Source organism: Myodes glareolus, chromosome 4 (genome assembly GCF_982192425.1).
Source record: "Myodes glareolus chromosome 4, mMyoGla1.1, whole genome shotgun sequence".
NCBI lineage: Eukaryota > Metazoa > Chordata > Mammalia > Rodentia > Cricetidae > Myodes > Myodes glareolus.
In genome coordinates this window covers 61,092,178-61,115,933 of record NC_142029.1, presented here as the reverse complement: position 1 = coordinate 61,115,933, position 23,756 = coordinate 61,092,178, and positions in this window count along the sequence as shown.

The window sequence follows — 23,756 nt, the reverse complement described above, 5'->3', positions numbered from 1 at the left end:
TAGAGTGACTGTACAAGGAACCCCACATCCTTCTCTGGCCTCTGAGCTTGCACAGGTGCAGGAATCTGCACACATCTGTGTGCACCCCCCTCACATCCCACTTGTTCTAATTTCTTCCTAATGCTGCCATAATGCATTCTCACTAAAATGCAGCTGAGGGCAGAGGGTGTATTTGATTTCCAGCCCTAGGTTGCAGTCCACTGTTAAGGGAGGCCAAAGCAGGGACTTGTCACAGTCAAGAACCGCGACTGAGACAAGCGTTCCCAGGCTGTCTGCTTTACACGCTTTTAGCTTTTGTCACTCTTACACCATCCGGAGCCCAGTCTGTGAAAAGGTGTCACTTGTGAGTGGTGACAAGGTTGGGTCGTCCCACATCAGTGTACTATGAAGACATGGCCACAGGCCAACCTGAGATCTAGACAATTCCTCCATAGGAGTCTATTCTCACATGATTCTAGGTTGTGTCAAGTTTCAGTTAAAACTGACCAGCGTAACACACACACACACACACACACACACACACACACAGATAAATAAAATAACAACATGTAGGAGTAAAGGTTTATCTCAGCAGTAGAGTGCCTGCCACACAACATGCAGGATGCCCTGGGTTCAGTGCCTGAACCACAACAAACAAATGAGAGTGGGTCCATAGCACACATTTTTTTTTTTTGCCTTTTGCTCTCTTCTGTTTTGCTGTCTGGAGTCCACCTTGGATAGATGGATTTTCAGAGTCATGTTATAGACACAAAGAACAGAGCTAGACCTGGAGGGAAATAAGCAAGGCTGAGGCCAGAACGGCACTGACTTCCAATGGCTCAGCAGGGGCCACCCAAGAAAACCTTTAGTAAATCATTTCTAGATATCTTCTGTAGGGAGATGGATGGACACAGAGTTTAAATGTCTCCATTATGCACTGATTTCCAGATTTGTGCTGGTAAATTTTATTCACAATCAATGGAAACCGTGTTTCTTGGTTCCATAGAAAGCTTATGTAGAGACGGTGGCAGGATATAAGCAACCATAGGTTCATTTACTAAAGGCTGCTGTCTAGCTGCACGAGGGACTCACATGTTCCCAGTAGGCCGGGACCTCTGCGGAGGAATGATTTTTTTCACCTTGGGCTGAATTAAGGGACTGCCCATCTCTGCCCACACTCTTAAAATGACCATCACTAAAGAACTCAGAGAAACAACCCGAGAGACCTGCAGGAAAAGCTGTCTTCCATACGCTGTCTGAAAATTTCTGCTTCATTGCTCAGACATCTGGACTGATCTGAGGGGGTCTGGGGGTGAGGTCAGAGCCGATGCTCTCTTAGCAGCATGTCGGAAGTGGCCCCTCACAGATGGCTTCTCACTGCAGGTGTGCCAGTGGTCAGTGTTGGCAGACCCATTGACACACAGGCAGCTGTCTTCACTCAGAGGCTAGTCTTGCCCACCGGTCCCATTGTCTTCTTGGCCCACTGCAGAAAGCAAGTCTTCCAGGCTCAAGGCCTCTGAGTGGGTTCTTATGCCAAATCAAGGGTTCATGGTGTGGGGAGTTGACCGTGATGACCACACACAGCTCTAGTTGGCCAGGATGCCACTTCTGCACACCGTGCTACACCCACATGCTGTCCTGATGGCTCAGGAATCTGCCATGAGCCACTGTGTGGGTACCCTTCCCTTTCGGTCCTTAGTCCAGGCTCCTCTTTGCTACAGTGAAAAAAGAAATAATAGAGTTAAAAATCACATTAACATTAAGACAGCAAGGCTGGGAACACCGAGAAAGGTAGTGAGAAACCCTCCAGCTTGGAGTGGGCTGGCCAAGATGACTAGATAGGAGCAGAGAGAGGGCTCTGGGGAAAACAATAAGCTGGTCTCTACAGACTCCGATAGACCCTCAGAAAGCTCTGGAAGAGTGCGCGGAAGGCGCTCTTTTCCTTGTAAACTTGTTAACTCCATAAACAGTTGCACTTTGATACAAACGCTTGCATCTAATGTATTTATTAGTAGCAGATTAATGGTGGGTAAAGAAGACTTGCAAGAAAACCTCTGCCTATCCCAGCGAGGTGATGACCCCAAGAGTCGGCTAAGGAGATGGTAAACTAAGTCATCTAGGTCAAGATACCAGAGGCAGGCTGGTTGACCTTCCATTCTTGAGGCATATTTACACTCTCACCTGCTAAAATAAACCTTGACCATTTGCTTGCTCTGCCTATGTCTGCTGAGAATCCTTTTCCACCAGGAATACGAGAACAGAGGTGGCTGTCATGGTTGGGATTGGAGGGGATGTGGAAGGAGGCATCTCCTTATCTACGATATCGTGACTGCAGAGGCAAGCTCTCAGACCACAGACTGCTCAGCAAACTCACTGCTGCTCTCTGAACCCTGGCCCGAGATAGGTAAGAGCAGAGGGGTCTACCCACACTTCTTGCTTCTTCCCTTTGCCCACTGTCATCAAGAATTCCCGAGTGCTTGTCCGTGCACAGATGTATGCTGCAGATGGCGGCCATGGAGACATGTTGCTGTCCTCCAGAGCTCCAGGCCCAGCCAGACTCTTGAGTCAGCTTTTATGTGGCCACTACTTCAGTGACTCACTTTCTTCCAGAATCTTCATTTAAGAGCTCTTGGAGTGTTATCTTATTTTGCTCTCCTTTTGAATATCCATACCCCCATTCCCCCCCCTTTTTTTTTTACTTCCACAGCCCTATTGGGTTCTGGCACCCTGCAACTTATACAAGAAAACAATTCTTCTCTCTTATTATGTATGATAAATTAGTATTTTACAAGGTTCATCGCCCATAAAGAGCCAAGAATCTTCTGTGTGAGTGTGTGTGTACATTCAGACATAACATATACGTATGCTTGAATGTTCATGTAAACTTCTGTGGGAGAAGAAGGGTGGATAAGCGCAGAGATGCACAGGACAATGATGTAGGGAAGGATGGTATAGTGCAGGTTCTTTCAAAGATGCTGTAGATATCACAGGCCTAGATACAGCAAAAAGACTCTGGGTCAGCCTGCTGGGACCTGACTGAGCTGTAAGGAGTGGGAGGTGGAAGACGCTGGGCACTGGGCTCCAGGTGTCCCTGCAGAGTCGAAAGCCACTAATGGAAATAACCACCAGGGCATGATTTTTCATGCCCTGATTCCAATCACAGACCTGTCATCCAAGAAGAATATTGAAGGAGAAATCCCATTTCCTTTTAGACCAAATGTTCCCCACAGAAGCCAAAGCCTGTGGAAACAAAGCTGATTGGAAAGACTGGGCTTACATTGCACTGGCGCTCCAGTGAGAGGTGGCCACACTCATTTACTGAGGGATGGCTTTGCTGGGGAGAAGATCTGCCCATGAGCAGCAATGACCTTTCATGCTCTCTTGGACCAGACACTCAGCTCACAAAGAGAACTTGTGGCCCATCTGGTCTTTGTGAGCAGACGGATGTGGGTCCTGGCTGGTGATAACCTTGCCATGTGTACTGACTGTGTTGAGGACGTTGGGTGGAGACATTGCATAGAAGGGGCTTACAGAGGGGTCCCAGGGAGTGCCAGAAGGAACAAAGGTCCTCCAGATTGCTCTCAGAGAAGAGCATAAGTGTTGGAGGGGCCGCTGCTTGTTTGCCCCAGCCACCCAAGCGGAAATAGTCACACAGAAGCTGTATTATTTAAATCACTGCTTGGCCCATTAACTCTAACTTCTTATTGGATAACTATTGCATATTAATTTAACACATCTCCATTAATCTGTGTATCACCACGAGCTCATGGCCTACCAGCAAAGTTTCAGTACATCTGTCTCCAGAGGTTCCATGGCTTCTCCCTGACTCTGCCTCCTTTCTCCGAGCATTCAGTTTCATCTTTCCTGCTTACCTAAGTTCTGCCCTATCAACAAGCCAAGGTGGTTTCTTTATTCATTAACCAATAAAAGCAACACATAGACAGAAGGACCTCCTACACCACATGAGGACAGAGTATGAACACTTGTGTGTCTACAGGTCCTTAGCAGACAAGGAAGGCTGCAGGGACAACCATTTAAGCATTCCACAAAGGGACAGGTAGTGCAGGTCTCCTCTCTGTCTTGTCACATGTCACTTGCAACCACTGAGGTTGGTGGTCAAGAGTTCTAACTGCTTGTGTGTACTAATTCTAAGGATCCTCACTACAACCCAGAGATGTGGGTCTAGTAGAGTCTTTATCTTCCATTGGTGGAAACTGAGGCTCAGCAAGGGTAGGTAAGTCACGGCTAGTCAGTGACCCTGAGTTTTGTGTCACCTCTTATGTCAACCATACGTGGCATTCTGCTTGTCTTAGCCATGTCTAGCCTATGACTTCTAGGCCATACACCTCCCAGAATGGCTGAACATGAGTCATATTGCAATGTCAAAAGGTTGGATGCATTTAATCTAAGACAACCACCTGGGTAGCCTGCTTTAGAGATTCATGAGGGCCCATGGTGTAGGTGACACTTTTCCACCTGGATGTCTTGAATGTATGAAAATGGCCGGGAAAGTCTGTCTCTGAGGGGATCATGTGGGCTTGCTGCTGTGGGCAGGGTCTCTGTCACGTCTTCAAGCGTCCCTCAGTCTTGGGCATCTTCTGCTGTGACTGCTCATGCTTTCCCTTACCAGGATAAAAACTGTCAGCATCACGGTGCCACCAGCACACAGTGCTGGCTAAGGGGAGCTCCTGCAGTGCAGGGTCTCGGGGCTATCACAAGAAACCACAGTCATATCAGGTTTTGGGACAAGACCAACTTCCTATGCTATTCCAGAAGACAGGAGATATCACAGGTCCAATTCCTATCACCATGTTTTAGTTTTTAAATATTTTTGCTTTATTTTATTTTGATTATAATATACTTGAATATAATATATTTAAATCTATTTTGGTTTTTATATATTTAATATATCAATTAATATGTAAATATATTTGAATTAAAAAGAAAACTGAAAATTTGGGACCCAGTCTCTTGTAGCCCAAGGTGGCCTCCAGCTCTATAGAAGAGAGTGACCTTGAGTTCCATTCCTCTTGCCTCTGCTTCCTGAGTACTGGGATTATTGGCAAGCACCACACCAGTTAGTTACCTTGCTTTTTGTGGATTAGGAGTACTGCATACTCTTTGTAGAATATTTGAGAAATTCCTATAGAATATAAAAGGGTTACCATATGATACCACCAATAATGTGTTTCGTTCTTCTTCTATGTCTATGCAGATGTGTGTGTGTGTGTGTGTGTGTGTGTGTGTGCACATACATATAAGTGTGCATGTGTACATGAGAGTATTGCACACGGGAAATGTGTAACATTTGTTCTCCAAACAGCAGTGTTTGGTGCTTGGGCAATGCTCAGCCTTCTGTGGCTGTAACGTGCTTTCTTTATCCACTTGTTTTCTAGGAGATTGGCCCCGTGTGTGATGATTTCCTTGAGACAGATGTTTGAAAGTCAAGTTCTGGAAAAAAATGGTAAGGCCACCACTTACCTCCTCAACATGCATTGTGAAATCACCAGCCGGGTTTCCAGAGGTTTTGCTGCAGTAGGGCACATCCAGGGTGAGCGGCGGGTCCGGATAATAGTTCCCTTGAGGAACTGTTGAGAGCGGGAGCTCTTTCATCTAAAAGGAGGGCCTGTGAGCAGAGCAGCTGTCTTCCCGTTTGAAGAACTCTCTTGTGAGGAAGAGAGTGGAATTTTTACAGATTCCTCCATACGGTGAGAGAGCACTTGGGAGAGTGGGGGAGACGCTAATTCTGAGGAAGAGTGGAATTTAACTTAACATAAGTAGTAGGGTTTTTTTTTTGTCTATTTATTCATAAAGAAAGAGCCAAGTTTAGTGTGGGGCACTGGTTTGTCTCCACATTTCATGATGACACTCTCAGTTTTTTGAATAGAAAGATCTATGTGGCATTTATAGAGCATGTCGTTGAGGGATATGTGCTTTACTGAAATATGCCTGTAGCTGGTGTGTGTTCAAGTCATGGAATAGAGTCTTGTATAAGAAAAAGGGGATAAGGAGATGGATCAGTGAGTAAAGTTTTTGCCATGAAGGTATGATGACAGCTATTCCCACATTAAAAAAAAAAATCTGAGTGGGTGTGGTGGCCTGCCTGCAAACGCAGATCTTTGTATTCCGTGGGCAGGCTCGCTGTCTTTGGGTTACATGAGAATCCCTGCTTCAGTAAACAGAGTGAGGAGCGACTGAGGAAGACAGTGTCAGCTGTTAATCTCCACATGTATGTGCACTGACACGTGTGAACACCATTCACACATGCGTGAATATCATTCACACATACATGTACCCCCCCACACATCATATACCCAAAATAATAAAAAATGCAAGTTAAAGGTCCGGGGAAAGAGAAGTATCCTAGGAAGCTAACACAGCATGTATTTATTAGATACTTGCTTTGAAAACGCACTTTCTAGCATTTATGCTCTTTAGTCTGTTTTCTTTCCTAATTCACACATGTGTATGCACACACACATGCTCTCTCGCTCTCACTCCCTTGTCCCTGAACCGAAGCCTCAGTTTAAAGATTCCCACTTGCTTATTTTAATAATGCTTGCAGAATCCCACATTCATGCTCCCTGTGTTGAGCTTGTCAGCTCTATAATACTTCCCAGTGTTAGCAATTTGATTTTTCTTCCCACGTCTTCATCATTTTTATAAAGCAGTGAGAGAATCTGACCCAAACTAGCTCTCCAGCCCTGGAGGGGAGGACTTGATGTGGCTTGAGAATGGAGTACTGAGGGCCAGTGGCTGGGGCCGCAGAGCTGACATAGGCAGTATCGTCACAGACAGTTGTCCAGACACAGGGCATGGTCTGCATGGATGTGCTGTCCTGTGCAGGCCGTGTGCTGGAATGGTGAGCACACAGGCAGATGCCCTCCCCCAAGTCTGACACGACATGGCATACTTCCTAGTGCTCTCGACTTCAGTAGCCCTAGTAGGATGTGTTTGAAAGCTGTGTACATGTGCTGCCACGGCCAGGGATGGATTTCTGGAAGTCAGTTCAGGGAAAAAGCATGGTAAGATCTTCAGTACGAATGTAGCTTGAGGGAGAGGTCCTGTTAGGCGTCATCACCTCCACTACCAGACCAATGTCTCTTGCAGACCAGCTCTCAACCTTGGTGGGATATGGATGCCTACAGCTGAGTCCAGAAAGTTCTCCAGGACTGGGCGGGGTGAGCACCGTGTAGAGCCACCCCCACTGAGTCAGCCGAGTAAGGCTACGGTCCCTTACTTCTCTGGCAGCTTAGGAAAGGATTTGCGTGAAAGTCAAGGCTGCCTTTGAGTGCATGGTGTCCCCATTCCCCTACACCCAGGGCTTATTTCCATGGAGATGGAATCAAGCCAAGGATGACCTATCAAGAATGTGATCTTTAGCTGGACCTTTTGCAGCTGCTGCTAGCTGGAGATCTTGACTCCAAATTACTACTACTACATAGGCTGTGGAGAATGGGGTGCTGGGGTAGCTCCAGGTGGAGCCTGAGCAGGGTCAGACTGGAAGTAAAGGAGAAAGGAGGGACATGGTTTCTGCCTGGGCTGACCAAGTCTCAGGGGGAGGGGTGGCAGATCTCTGGCTGTCCTCTTCTGCATCTGGTCTCTAGGTGGGTGATTATGACCCTCTGCTGCCTCAGTTCCCCCACAGACACATTCCTCATGTCTTTGTCTTTATTTTGGTTTCTAGAGATCATCTGTCTTCTCACATAGGACAAACGTTTCGTTTTTGATGCTTCATCCTAAGTACCACAGTACCAGGTTCCAGCTAGCTTCTCTTTCGCCATCCCTAACTTGTCCTTCGCTAAGGCAGGTGGTTCTAGTGGTCCATGAGGAAGTGTTATGATTTTTACCTCCTCCACATTCAGGCTGAGTAGACTTGCCTGGGGCTCTGGCCACTAGGATGGAGCTGGGATATAGATGTAGCCAGGGGACTTGACCTATCTGAATGTGATCAAAACAGGAAGAATCCCAAAGGCATGTTGAGACCCTCTGAAAAGCAACATCTGTCTTAATCAAGTCTGTATCCACCAGGACTAGCCCCACTCTTAGCTTAGTAGGTGCTCAATAAAAAGCTGTTAAAAGGACACTAAAGCCCAATCCTAAGAAGACCGCAGTGGTCACTGGGCTGGACTGTGAGATCCTGGGGAAAGGGACAACTTCAGAAATTGTAAGTGGCCTGGTCTAGAGGTTAGAATGGGGCAGAAGTGAGGCGAGTAGGGAGGATGACGAAACAGCTAAGCCCTGGGTAGACAGGCACGGGCAGGACAATGCTCGAATGCATTTGACTTCTATGGACTGCACAGTTTCTGAACTGAATGGTGGGGATGCAGAGTCAGTATGGTATCCTGCTTGTGAATGCTTTCATCATAGGTTCTGAACCAACAGCCCCTCCTGGCTTCCCGCTGACTGTCCTAGCTATTGGTCTACCTTCCCTGCAGACTTTCCTAACTATTCAGTGTTAGACTATCTCTGACCTGGCCCCTCCTGTCCTCCTCCTCCTCATCCTCTCAGAGTGAGCCCATCCCCTCGTGTGACTCTGGGCATCAGCTCTGTTGGAGAGCTCGGAGTGTGCCACTGACCTTGTTCCTGACTGTACCCATGGGCTGCTGATCGGCAAGGCTGGTGGCTTCCTGTGGATTACCAAGAACCGGTGCCACTGTGACTTAGCTGCTAGAAAACACCTTCCCGTTCAGTCCTACCCATGATGCCTCAGCTTTCCACTATTTATCTATCCCAGGACACAACACAAAAATCCTGCAAGTCAAGGCTGGAAATCAAGAGGTTGTGAGCTTCCAAGGGCACCATACTTGGAGACTAGCCTCCAGTGCTGTGGATATAGCTCAGAGGGTAGAGAGATGGCCTAGCACACAAGAGTTGCTCACTTGCGGGTACCCTCCCTTCACTTGTGGGATACCAAGAACCATAGTCCCCTTAGATTCCACGCCCTGGTGGCCAGTCTATCACCCTATCACCAAGTCTCTTGCACATTTACGAGATGGCCTTAAAAGTATATTTTATCCCCCGCCCCTTTCTTTTGTGGCTGGTATGGAATCCTTCAGGGAGTCATGTTGAATCTGTCTCCAAAACTTTACAAACACATCATTTCTTTGTCACTACAGTTCCTCCATCATCTGTCCCCTGGGCCACTCACTGGGCTGCCCCGGTGCCGTCCTTGCCCTCCTCCAACCTATTCTCAACACAGCAGCCAGAAATTCAATTTTTATTTTTATAAAAGGAACACACGGACATAGTTTAAAAAGACAAATGGTTCTATACAGCTTATAATGAAAGCAGCAGGCTCTTGTCCCGTCCCTCCTCAGTCGCAATTCACACTTCCCAGAGGTGAACACGTTCCACACTCGGGCAATTTCCACCGTCCGTACACGGCTAACACTTGCTTTTTAGATTCCTGGTTATTTTCGACTGAATGGCAGCCACAGGCTGAGATTTATTCTCTTGCCATCATGCCATCACCCAGGCACCTCCCACCAACATCTCTTCAATGCCGCCATGCCAAAGTCAGATTAAGCCCCCAGTCCTGGGTCAGTTGCTAGCTGGTGTGGCATAGGAGAGGCTCAGAGCTGAAACCTCCTTCCTGGAGGGAGGTTTAAGACTCAGGAAGTAAGCAAAACTCCCAAGGGGATGTTTCCTGAAACACAAGGCTCTTCGTCAAGGTCGGAGAAGAGGTAACAGTAGCTGGGGACAGGAGACTTTCTGACTTGTCTGGCTTCCTGGAAGTTGTCCAGGGATGTGGCTACCTCGAGTAGTCTCCTCCATGCTTGGTGGGCCTTTCGGTGATAGGCTTGTCTTTGGAGCCATCTGTTCTCCTGTAATTAAGCCCCCATACTTCTGTCACTTAGAGTCTAGGTCACTTGGTAGTTTGAATGTAATTGGTCCCATAAGCTCATGGGATTGGCACTATTAGGCGGTGTGGCCTTGTTGGAGGAGGCATGACCTTGCTGGAGGAAGTGTGTCACTGTGGGCATGGGCTTTGAGGTTTCCTATGCTCAAGATTCTAACCAGTGTCCAAGTCTTAGTTCTTGTTGCTTTCAGGATGTAGAACTCTCAGCTACCTCTCCAGCACCATGTCTGCCCGCTTGTCATGCTGCCGTGTCCCACCATGAATGATAATGGACGGAACCCCTGAAACTCTTAAGTTGCCATCTCAATTAAATGTTTTCTTTGTAAGAGATGCCATGGTCATGGTGTCTCTTCACAGCAATAGAAACCCTAGCTAAGACAAGCACTAAGCTAGTTTTAGGTAGAATCATTTCTTTGGTCTGCCATTGGTGTCTATTTATAGTGGATATATGTTTGTTTAAATCTTCCAAGGGAAGCTATTTGGGGCCAGGAAGGGCATGGACATCTTTTTGTGTCTTGTTCTGACCTTCATTCCTTCTTCTACTTCACTGTGGCCTGGGCCTTCACCTACAATCTCCCACTGTTATGGTTCAAAGTTCTGCAATAGGATCCAGCTTCCTTCCCAGTTCCTCTCCCTTTAGAGTCACATTGTTCTTTATTGACTGATCTGCCAGTATGGCTGTCCCTTGTCTATCTACTTTATATAGCACACTTGGCTGCACCTTTCCCAATGCTGTCTTCCTTGGTTATTTTTGTCTCTATAATACACCCTTGAACACCCAATATTCTTGTCCCCACCTTCTGAATATTGCTAATTGGTGCGGAAAAATTATCTGTATTCTGTCAATCATGTATTTTAATAAAACGCTGATTGGCCAGGCAGGAAGTATAGGTGGGAAAACCAGACAGGAAGTAGAGGTGATGCAATGAGAACAGGAGAATTCTGGGAAGCAGGAAGTTTCCTCTGCCAGTTCTGCCCAGACCACCGGAGAGGAAAGATGTAAGTTGCCCAGCTGAGAAAGGTACTGAGCCGTGTGGCTAACGTAGATAAGGATAATGGGGTAACATAAGTTATAAGAATTAATAAGTAGCCTGACCTAATGGGCCAATCAGCTTTATAACTTATAGAGATCTCTGTGTGATTGATTTTCTCTGGGACTTGCCGGCTGTGGGGTACCGGGCGGGAACAGATACCCCAACAAGCCGGCCCCCACATGTTACAGCTAATAAGGCAAAGTTGACCTGGGAAAATGACAATAATAGATTTACACACCAATTCATCATTAAGAATAATTTCTTTTTATATAAAACTATTTTCTACCAAAGCTCCTGCTCAATTGACCAAAGACTTGCATAGTCATCTATCTATTCTCTAAAGCCCACAGAGCTCCTAGTAGCCAACCTTTGATGATTCCGTCAGCAGCAGCCAGCAGGGTCAAGCAGGCTGTGCAAGCCATTCTCTTCCTTGGCACTGGGAGTGGCCACAGGATTAAGTATTGGTGTGGGAGGACTTATGACCTCTCTTACCTTATCAGAACGTGTCTAAGGGCTCTTTTTGATAGCCCAGACAAGATTGCACAGCATATTGTTGCACTCCAGGGCCAGATAGATTATTTGGCAGCCATGACCTTCCAGAATTGAAGAGACTCTTCTAACTGCTGGAAGACATGGCAGGGACTACACCTCTTTCTAGAGAAGGAATAGATGTTCTTATACCAATGAATCAAGAACTGTCAGAGATGCAGTACATAAAATGAACCCAGCATGTTTCCAAGATCCACCAACAGTTAGCAGAGCCATGGGGCTCGGTCTACAACGTGGCCCTGGACATCCTGGTTGCCTCCCTTCTACAGGTCTTTAATAATGCTCTTCTGGGCCCTGTTATTTGAGCCTTGTTTACTGAATTTACTAATAGATTTGTTTATTCTCACCTAGAATTATTAAAACACTAGAAGATAATGGAGATGGGATTATGTGTAGAAGATCAGCCACTACCCCACTTTTTGCCAGGAGCCCCTCAATAAGGCTCTTAAGGAACCCTGACTTCTGCCCCAATGACACCTCTTTTCAGCCTAAATCAGCCAGAGTGGTTGTCACCCCTGTCCTGATAGTAGTTAGGACTTTTTTTTCTGGGGTGGTGATGATAGTGGTAGTGATATTGGTGATGATGGTGAGAGGAATTGGGATATATTGAGCATTGGTACATGAATCTAGGAACAAATACTAAAAACATGAGGATTTACCCCACTTTTCTTGTTCACTTTCCCTGCTCTGCTGAAATAACAAAAGAGGGATGAAGAGGAGATAGAGCAGCAGGTCTAGTAGAGAACCCTCCCCTGTTTGGCAGACTTTTCCAGTCTACTGATTGGTCCTTAATTTTCACTTCATTTGCATACACAGACAATCAGCGTTTTCCCAAGTCTATGTAAGCCTCTGGTCACAGCTTTTTCTTAGTTCCATTTGTCAATTAACCTGAGCCTGACTCTTATTTGGGTGCCCAGCTTCCAAAATGCTCCAGCTGTTTAGAGGCAGACTGGAGCAGTAGATTCTTTTCCAGTCCTCAGTGGGAGATGTGCTCTTTGGAGGAAGACTCAGTATCTGTAGATTCTCGTGCCTTCCCAAGGAAGACTTTGGAGATACCCTTGGAAGACTTCCATCCTCAGTGGCAAATTCTCCTGCCCTTTGAGGACAGACTCCTGAGAAGGTGACTCACCCCTGATGACCTAGGGGTGAGTCCTGATGGACCAGTTCGTAGTGGGAATCTCGGGGGCACCGAGGACTTAGAACTGTCACTTGCATCTTTGTATCCTCTTGCTTCTTTTCTTTTCTTTTCTTTTCTTTTCTTTTCTTTTCTTTTCTTTTCTTTTCTTTTCTTTTCTTTTCTTTTCTTTTCTTTATTTTTCCCTTTTCCTGTTTTTTGTTTGTTTTTGTTTTTGTTTTTGTTTTTTTTTTCATGGTATGGTTTCTCTGTGTATCTCTGGCTTTTTGGAACTCACTCTGGAGACCAGGCCAACTTAAATCTCAAAGATCCATCTGTCTCTGCCTCCCAAGTGCTGGGATTACAGGTGTGCACCTCCGATTTCCTGGTAGCCTCTTGGTTTTCATTTCTTGGCCCATTGGGAGCTTAAAGCAACCACTTCCATGCAAATTGACTCCCTGTTGCACTCACCCTTTGGTATCTGTCTGCTTTGTTTTCCTACAGTAGTGAGACCAGGCTCTGACACAGAGAGAAGAAAATCTAGCTGTATCACTGTCACTATAGACATACAGTACCAATATTATGAGCATCCTTCCTAATGTGGTGCTGGGCATTGAACCTAGAGTTTTGTGCTTGTTGAGCTAGTACCCTACTCGCCATGGAACATTCATGATGTAAGTTTTGAAAAAATGGTAAAGATCTAAAATTAGCTATTCAAAGATATTAATAGAGGGCAGATTATGTACTAAATACTTCTTTAGGTACCTGGCATAAGGGGAACAAAGTAACAGGATGTCAACTCTCATGAGGCTCCAACCTTCTTGTCCAGTGGTCATATGGTAAACAATGTCCTAGCAAGTGGTGAATTACGTTAGAAACTGATAGTTTTGTGAAAGAGATGTAAAGTAAGGCAGGTTAAGGAGGACAGAGCGTCAGGAGTGGAGGCAGTTTGCATTATTCAATAGGTAAACAGAGAAGTCTTCTTTGGGAGTTGGCCTATGAGCAGAGACCCCCTAAGGATGGGGAGGGAGCTGTGAGTTATGGGGAGGGAGAGCCCTTTAGAAGGAAGGAAATCACTCATATGAAGGCCGCAGTGAAGCACGCTGGAAACAGAGAGGTCGCTGTTGTGGAAATGAAGTTAGGAGAAGACAGCAGGAGAGGACTATCGAGAGGCATGTGCCTCAAGGTCCTGTAAACTCTTGTTAGAACTTGAGTTTTTCCCCAAGTGGGAGGTCCAAAGGAAGGATGTGGGCAGAGGAATGATGGGAGCCAATGCGATCATTAAGAGGCTCTCTCCATGTAGCAAACAGATTGTGAGGCGAGGGAAGAGGCAAACATTTGTAGTAGCATAGGTGTGAGGTGACAGTGACTCAGAAAGCGGGGACAGCAGCAGTGTTGGTGAAAAGTGGTTGGATACTGGGCGTATACCTGACATAGACCCCAGAGAATCTCTAAAGCCCCAGGAACAGTGCAAGGGATAGAGGAATTTAGGGTGGTTCCAATTATTTTGACTGAGCCTTTTAATAAAGGCTACGGTAATTTCTGAAGTTTGACAAAGGCTGGAAGAATAAGTAGGAGTCATGGCTAACCAGAGAAAGAATAGCAGGACATCGAGGTCAAAGGTAGCAGCAAACAGCGGGATTTTCTTTCTGGTTAAAATCCCCAATGGCACTCTGGATGCAGAGCATTTCAGGGAGAGGGAAGAGCTGGGCAAATATCCCAGGCAGTGAACAAGCTTAGCAGAAGGCATGTGTGTCTGGAGCAGTGGGTGCTGGGAGATTGCCAGACAACAGGTGGGAAGGGTGGGTAGAAGCCAGATCATGCAAGTTCTTCATTATGATGTGTATGATATAGAGCTTTGGGTTAGTGTGTGTGTGTGTGTGTGTGTGTGTGTGTGTAGATCAGAGGTCAACTTGAGGAATTTGTCTTGATCCCCACTTTATTTTGAGACAGGATCTTTCACAAAATTCAGAACTCACCGTTGGCTAGACCAGGAGGCCTTCAAGCTCCTGTGATCTGCCCAGCTCTGGCCTTCCTCTGAGCACAGGGCTTGCAGATGTAGGCCACCACACTCAGCCTTTACGTGTGCTAAGCTTCCAGATTCAAGTTCTCATGCGTGTGGGGAAGGCACTTGGCCAACTGAGCCATCTCCCCAGCCAGACCCCTGAACTCAGATGGATGAGAGCTGGTTCCTTGTCCAAGAGTAAGAGTGATTCTCCTCCTGAAGTGTCTTCTCCCCAATGTGGGAGAGAATCTGCCACTAAAGGCAGGAGTGCGTCCCCGGCATAAAGGAGAAATTGCATAATTTGGCTTCTGCTCACCTTCCCACCAGTTGTCTAACAATTTCCCAGCACCCACTGCTGCAGACACACTAGCCTTCTGCTAAATTTGTTCCCTGATTGGGATATTTGCCCAGACCTTCCCTCTGCCTGAAATACACTGTCTCCAGGCTCTGCATGGCCACCTCCTTCCTACCAAGGTCTTGGTTTCAGTGTTCCCAGCTCTGAAAGTCTCCCTGACTTTGCAGATTTCTAGTTTTAGTCACAACACCTTGCTCTGAGGTCCCTACTGCACTTCCCATCAAAGGATGCTCTGTTTTATGTGTCTTTGTTACATATAAACTGCAGACATATCTGGGCTCCTTTAGAAGGCTGTCACTTTGTGAGCAGTTCCTTGTCTGTCTTGTTTATTGAGGCGTCCTTAGGTCTAGTGTGGTGTCTGGCACACATAAGAGGGTCTAGGTTGCTAAACAAATGACTCTAACACAGAGCCTTCCCTGAAAATGGGAATTCTCCTGACCACTCCCACCTCTGCCTCTAGGTCCCTGTTTGTCTTTAAGGTGAACTGCTTTCCTGCCCAAATGAAGGTGAGCTAATCTCAGAACTTCTGATGAGCTGGTTGCCAGAGACTTCCTGGAAAGGTTATTGGAGGAGCAGGACCTTTGCCAACGCTCCCGGGACCAGTCATAGACAAGACACCCAACAGGCTTCAGGAGTCTGGGGTCTCTTCCTGTTCAAGGAAGAGCCTGTCTGGGGGATATTAAATAGTATAAAAAGATGCCAGCTAATTTTACTCAGAGGCGAAATCGTTCATGAGTTGAAGTTCTAGTGAGACTCCCCTAATGTTCAGTTTGTCCTTGTTCACGGGACAAATCTTCCTGAGGTTCTGGTTAAAAGCCTGGTGGCACTCTTTCCAGCTGTGAACATTTTCAGTCTGTAAGGTGGCAGCTACAGCCCAAATAAGCCCGTCGCCTGCTCTCTGTGTGGCTCACAGTTAAGAATGTTTTTGACAAATGAATATTTATAATCAATTTCTTGGTAGTAAATAATAACTGGATCCATATTACTCAAAATGTTGTCTTGTTCCCAAATGTTTTTTCTCCTAAGTAGACCCGCCTCACAAAAAAAAGCAACCCTCGTTCAACTAATATTGTATTTTAAATTTAGTACAAAATACCTGTGGCAATTTATTCTGTCTTTTGTTAAGCTCCTTTATAATATTCTATTTTCCTTGTTGGCTTATAAAGCCTAGAAAAATTATTGCCTTTTCCTGTTGCTGTGATGAAGTCCTCTGACTTCAGTACGATGACTCAGTAGGTGATGCGGTTTTCACTAAGCCTCTGACAGGGGTTCAATTCCTGGGACCTCCATGGTAGAAGGAGAGGGAAAAACCCCACAACTTTTCCTCTGACCTCCACAAACTGCTATGGCAAGCCTGTGCACACATACCTGTGTACATGCATACACACAATAAACAAATGTAATTAAAACTGTATTTAAACATTTAAAAAAATACCCCGATAAAAGCAATCTAACACAGAGAGGTTTTATTTTGGCGCAGAGCTCCGGGTGCTAAAGTCCGACCTGGAGGGGAAGTACCCGTGGCAGGAGCACGAGGCAGCTGGTCACCTCGCATCCACACCGGGAAGCAGAGGATTATGTGCTCTAGAGAGCACAGCTGGATTTTGGCTTTCCATGCAGCGCAGGACCCATGGCCAGGGGACGATGCCACACACTTTCTGGATGGGCCTTTTCAGCTTATCGAATCAAGATGACCCCTCACAGACATGCTCAGACACTAACCAAATCTAGATAAGCCCTCTCAGGTGTAGCCTGATGTGTGTCTCGGTGGTGATTCCAGAGCCTGGCAAATTGACAGTCAAAGCAGTACGTTTACCTGACCCTTTCCATATGAAACTTATTGACATCTGTTGTATCAGGCGTGATCTGATCAGGGGATCAGAACTCCTGGTCAAGACTAACAGAGTCACTGGAATTAGACCATCTGCATGTCTGGAGGGGGCATCTGGGGTAGTGTGTTGTGCTGGTATTGACTGGTAGGCCTAAAGTCATTGTAGAACCATTCAGTCACTGGTATGTGAATGTATCTTCCAAGCCTCATATAAATTTATCTTGTGACCACTCTCAAACAAGCATAGAAGAGGAGTCTAAGAAAGATATTCACAAGTTAGCAACAGTAACCCTTGACCATTGCTGCTCATATGAATTTAGATCTCCACTTTCCTATGGTTATGATCTCAAATATGTCAGCTATATTGGGCAACACCAGAATGTGTTTGCCCCAAGCCTCCCTCTGATGAAGTCAGAGATGTCTTCTTTCAGTTCTGATAGTCAGCTTCTTGTGTTGCCCCAGGGACAAGCCAGTGTTGCCATCATGGTTTTCTTGGTCTCTCATTTGTGAAGCCAGACCCCTGCGGTCTTGAGGAACATTCTTGCTCTCCTTTTCCTGCCAGTGCCCTCTGCCTGGGTCAAATCTGTGTTCTCAATTGGCGAGAGCTCCCAAGGGGAAGAGAACGGTAGTCATCAGCTCACCCAGGCGATGCTCTCCCTTCCCTGCCTTCCCTGGGCATTTAGGTCACTCCGATTGTCATTGCTTCCACTTGTGTGTCACTGTGACCCAAATGATGGACAATAACTTAAGGTCAAAACTCTTAGATCTTCATCACTTTCAAAATAGGAACACTTGCTTGGGACTAAACATCCAAGACCAGAACCTGTGGGAGACAGTCCAGAGTCAAACCACGACAACTCCTATTGAAAAGAATATACGATTCTTGCCCTCACCACTAATTTTTCCTTGATGTGTATGGGTGTTTTGCCTGAATATCTATCTGTGTATCATTGTCTGATGCCCACGGAGGCCTGAAGAGGGCATCAGATATCTTGGGATTGGAATTGCAGTCGGTTGTGTGCCAATTTGTGGGTGCTGGGAATCGAACCTGGGTCCTCACTGCTGAGTCATTCTCCCCAGCCTGTCTCACCCCTAGCTTATCCGTTCATGTCTAGTTGTTTCAGCATGAGCACTGGCCTGCCTCAGCCCTCTGTTCCTTCCTGGACACAGAATGGAAATGCTGTTAAAGTTGCTCTCTTGTGCAAATGGAACTCCGTTGTGTCTGAACTGCTCAAATGGAACTCCATTGCTCTACCTTCACCTTCACCGCCTCGCTTCTGGTGGTACTCACTCAGTCATGGCACTTCAGCTCCTGCACCCCACCCTAGCAGACAGTCATTGTCACCTCTCCAAACTCTGCATAGTCTCTCAGATCTGACTGATTTTTATCCATTTTTATTCATTTGTTTTGTTTTCTGTATAGTGTTTATGTGTGTCTTGTATCTCTTGAAGAGGCAAATCTATGTTATCCGTCTCCCTTGTCACAGTTCCAGGAGACAGTGAACCTCATTCATGACTTTTCCCTAGTACCCAGGGCCATACTTGTATCTAGTGGAGATCTATACTTGGAGGAAGACAGATAAAGAAAGCAAGAAGAGGGAAGACATGTGAAATCCTCCTGCAAAAAGGAAAGAGTGAGAAAGTGATGGATGGCCATCTTACAAGTGCATCCTGATAAATTCAGGAGTGGCTGTGCTTAGGAGTGGTCCCAAGCCCAGGCTACCCCATGAGGAGACACTGTAGCAGCCATCCCTCTCCTGGAGCTAGGGCTACCATGCCTGCTGTTTACAGGGGAGTTTGCTTCAGACACAGGGCACTGGCCCTCTTCCTTAAACCAACAAGCCCACACGACTCCCATGTGCTTTATTTGGAATCTGGGCAAGCTTGGACTTGCTCACACTCTGGAAACTTCTGCAAATAGTGTGTGGATCCCAGAATGGAAGGGTCAGATCTTGCTGCAAGGGCGGGGCCTGGCAGCCATTTGTAAGCTCTAAGTGGAGGGGGAAACTCAAATCTTGTCAGACTCCCTGAAGCACAGTAGAAGAAGCTCCACTTGCCTTTTGCATCTTAGGACTCCTAGCCAGGTTCCAAGTTCCAAAAGCACCCGCAGCGTTTGCCTTTCTGTTTAGAGTGCTGCATCCAAAAAGCTTCAGCAAGCACATCTGCAGCTCTGGAAGAGCCAACGAAGTTGAACCAAAATAGCTGCCAGGAGGCTCGGGACCGCTTCTCATGTCTACTTTGAGATCGCAGTGTGCAGGGATGTGAAGCAGCCCCGGCTTATTTCCAAGGTTGACCTTTTTCTCTTCTCCTTGTGGGCATCTGGTCAGATTCTGGTAGCCAGACAACACCTGAACTCGAACCTGAAGGCAAGCAACAGCTCTCTCTAGCCACACATGCATGGCTACCATTGTCCCTCAGGGAGCCTTCCATCCCTTAGGGCAGGCTGGGGATGTAAGTCTGGGGAGGTGAGGGAGTCAGGACAAAGGAAATGAGTGACAATAGGTGGGAGATATTCCCGAGAACCTACTAGGAATCTCCTAATGTTTCTAAGTTCGTTATTTCTACCATATCTTTAAAAATCAGATGTGGTCATGACGTCCTTAGGTAAGCTAATGGTTGGTTTATTAAAAATAAGAACTAAGGGAAGTTGTTTGATCTCCGAGTCCTTTCTATAGCTATAAGCTGAAGATGAACTTTAGTCTTAGAGACTCAACTTGTTTTAATACTTAGGGCAAGTCATTTTACATAGACAGCCCTCAGTTTTTCACCCTTACAGAATGGGTGAGTTTGAGCTCAGAGGCCCTTTAGCCTTGAGACTGCAGAGAAGGGATGTTTCTAAGTGGGCAATGGGCTTCCCTGCAGTGTGGGAGGGATAAGCTATGGAACACTCTGAGATTAGTGCCTTCTTGTTTTGAAAAAGAGTTATTAATTATTTATTTTATGTGCATGGGTGTTTTGCCTGTGTGTGTGCCTGTTCACCACGTTCAAGCAGTACTCAAAGAGGCCAGAAGAGGGAGCACTAACATACACGTGTGTGTGTGTGTGTGTGTGTGTGTGTGTGTGTGTGTGAGAGAGAGAGAGAGAGAGAGAGAGAGAGAGAGAGAGAGAGAGAGAGAGAGAGAATTCAGTCGCACATGTGGAGAGGTAGAGGAGAGCTTCAGGTGTTGGTCCTCACCTGCCTTGTTTGAGACAGTCTCTTGTTCACTATTTCATGCACCAGGCAAGCTGGTCTTTAAGCTTCCAAGGATTCTCTTGTCTGCTTCCCATCTTGCTGTTGGAGTTTCGGTGGCAGATGCATGCTATGGCTTCTGGTTTTACCTTCGATACCACTGTCCCAGTGGCTTGCAGTTCAGACATTGCAAATAAATCCTGGCTTTCTCGCTTGTTGAGCTAAGCTCCAGCCACAGTTCCTCCTAAATGAGCACTTCAGGCAGCTCCAACCAATCAATCATTTTTGGAAGTCAAAATGAAATCCATTTGGCATCTTTGCATTAATCTTTTATCAGAGATTAATTTGTCCGATTAGTCAAGGATCTCCAACAACAATAAAGCTTTGCCTGGCAGAGACCAGAGCCTCAGGGAACGTCCTGTAGAGTGGGGAGAGTTTCATTATCTCAATGGGTCATTGAGGGAATGAGCAAGAAGCCTGGAAATTTACAGGCTCTGTGAGACAGAACTGGTCATGAAGGGGATGCTTGCCTGGCCTCTCTGGACTGGGAATGGCTGTGGGCATCTAGCTGGTTGAAGAGCGCTTTTACCTTTGTTACCGTCATGGCACACACACAGGTCTGCATATTTATTCTATGATCTATGTCTCCTGTCCATGTTGGCATATTTCATGCTCTGTTACATAGTTAGCCATTATTAGATATTTGTAGCTCCTGAAGTTGCAGAACCTTTCTCTATGATGCAACACGAAGTGGTTTAGGGGGGTCACATTTGGCTTCCGGCCCCACTTGAACTCTGATAAGAAGTTATGAGTGTGCTATATCTTGACTGTGGAAGGAAGGCCAGAAAGGATGTTCCAAGATGGTGTAGAGACATCCCTGTGTGTCTTTCTCCTTTTGCATGTCTATGTGTTGGTGACATCAACCATGTCAATATGTATTAAAGAGACGGCCAAGGGTGGGGGAAATTGTTTCACGAGGTGTTGGGGAGAAGTATTCAGGCAGAAGGTTCAGGAGCAAACCCCTGTCTTCATGGGGTTGTCACTAGATCTCGCTTCCTATGGACACATGTAAGACCAGGGAGATTTTTCAGTGTAGACCTTGGTAATCTTGAATATAGGAGGAATCTTGCTCTGATCTCAGGTGGCAGAGATTTCATAGGAGGAAAGGAACAGATAAAGTTCACAGCAGTGTGCCTTCTGACTACCAGGGACCCAGCTGCTATTACCCCACTTTGGAGACTTTGGGACTCCAGAGTACTGGATAGTTCTATGGGAGTGGAGGTGGCATGTGGAAGGACAGGCTAGCCTGGACATTGAGATGTATGGGGAGAGCCAAGGGCACTGATCTGGGAAGATGGAGTAGAGGAGGCTGCCATCAACAGCTGCTGTATAACCAGTTGTGGGGCATGCTCACAAACACTTGAGAGACACCAGAGGACCCTGGGAAATGACTGGGGGAAGGCAGAGGCTCAGTCACACTTACAAGAGAGTGATAGTGATTTGTTCTGTTTTCTTCCCCCAACACGCAACCTTCCCTCGTTGAGGACAGGGACTTCTCCCTGCGTAGGTACTGTATAAAATCTTGAGTTACTAAATAAAACTTTACGTGGCGCAATACTTATTCATAAATACCCTCTCGGTGAAACCTTGCAGCCTCCTGGGAATAAGATACATCCCTCCACATTTATAGAAATGGGTTGGAAAGCATCCAGACTTCAGGCCCACAGGGCTGAGCTAGCAGCTTTTACCTGTGCAGCTGAAATGGGGCCGCTTGATGTCTTGATTAAGAGAAGGTGTTCAGAAGGTAACTGGCATTCCTAGGCTAGGTGGAGATCAAAAGACAGCAGAAACCAATCACCTGTGATTACACAGCCAGTGGGGACCGGGCATGGGATTGAAGGCAAGCCCTTTCTAGTGGGAATGCGGTTTTTGCTTGTTTGTTTTGTTTTTCATGCTGGCCTCAAACTGCTATGTAGCTGAAGACTCAAACTTCTTGATCCTTGAACTTCTGATTCCCCTGGGTCCACCTCCTGAGTGCTGGGGTGACCAGCCTCTGCCTTCGTGCCTGGCTTATGTGGTCGGTGCCGGAGACTGAACCTGGGACCTTAGGCCCATTAGGCAAGCACTCTCCCCACCAAGCCACAGCCCTAGCCTTGGAATTCAGCTTTTCTTCCCAATGCTGTGCTGGTTTCCCTATGATCCTAAGAGACTGGCAAGAAGCAGGGACCATCAGTAAATGATTGTGGCAAGTGGCTATGAGAGTTTCTGGTACCACATAGAGTGTGGGAACCCTTGATTTGGTCCCAGTGGGCCTGGCACCTGGTCTAGGCTGACATTGTGAAGGCCAGCGTGGTACCAGGGTCAGGGTGCTGTGTCTAAGTACCAGGATTATCTTCAGCTTCTCGACCCAGAGCAGAGAGCTTGGGTTGTTGGTCCCAGAGGCATAGGGATGTCAAACTGAAGCTTTGAGGGCAGTCAGGGGAATGGCTTGCTGGTCTGGTTGCGTTCTTTGTTGCAAGGAAGGGTTCTGCAGTAACTGTGGGGAAACCGGGTACTGTTTCTAAGGGGTGGTGGGTCCACAGAGTCACCGTGGAATCTCTCGGGCCAAGTGAAAGTAATTTCCAGCTTCAAAAATAACATGAACCTAGTTTAATAATTCAAAGAGTCCAATTTGGTTTGGGCTTATGACGGCCAGGAATTGCCACCCTTCCCTGCTCTTCACTCCCTCCCGCTCACAGTACCATTCCCTAGGAAGCCTGCCACCCTCTTCCCCTGCCTGGTCTCCACTTCTTAATTACACAATTGTACTTCAATTTATCTACTGAAGTTTTAGTTCAGGATTTGGCTTGAATATTTACACATACATGCACATATACACACACATCTCCCACTTACAGATCACACAAACAAATAGCACACATACATACACACAAACATATGCACAAATACACACACACATCTACACGCACAAACCCACCCACCCCTACGCAGCCACACATATGTATACAAACATACATCCACACATCCACATATACATATACACACATCTACACACACATCCACACACATTCACACAGACATACACAGATACACAGACATACACATACACACACACACACACACACACACACACACACTTCTCTCTCCTCTCAGTCTGTTGCTCTCACAAGATTTGCGTAAACAAACATGGTGTTCACAAGAGAGTGCCTATAAACATAACTGAGAACTGAGCGACCTGTTGTTTTCTGACTATAATTCCTTTCTCTAATATCTTATGGGTTATGGTTTTCTGGGAGGACGAGGAATCGGGATAATTGCCTCGTTGTTCATTTGTTTTTAGTTCATGTCTGGCTCACTAGCCGCCCCAGCTCTTCCCATGCTGATGATGCCCATCACCTTCCCCGTTCCTGAGCTGTCACTCTGACTCTCCCAGGCTTTAGGCGCGTCATTTGACCCTCCCTTCACTGTTGTCCTAATGGTCCCCAAGCCCAGAATCTCGCTCCTTCCTTTTCCTCCTGCAATTCTTTTGATGACAGTACTTACTGGGGTTTCCTGGGAAAAGGCACAGGGCTTTGACGGTCCAGATGTTTACAAATGTCTCTATTGCCACTAATTCAAATTTCAATTCCTCTTTTTTTCGTCATGTTGAAGCACAATGCCGCTTTTTTACGTTGCATGTGTCTGTCCAGAGGGGTCTGGTGCCATTGCCATTTTCATTTCTCGATATTTATTTGTGACTTCTGTGAATTTGGTTGTTCTCTCCGGAAACACATGTTCTGTGTACTACATGTCCCAGAGAACCCGTCGTCACTTACATTAAACTTTCCATAAGGCCGATTGACTGGTTGCATCTTGTTG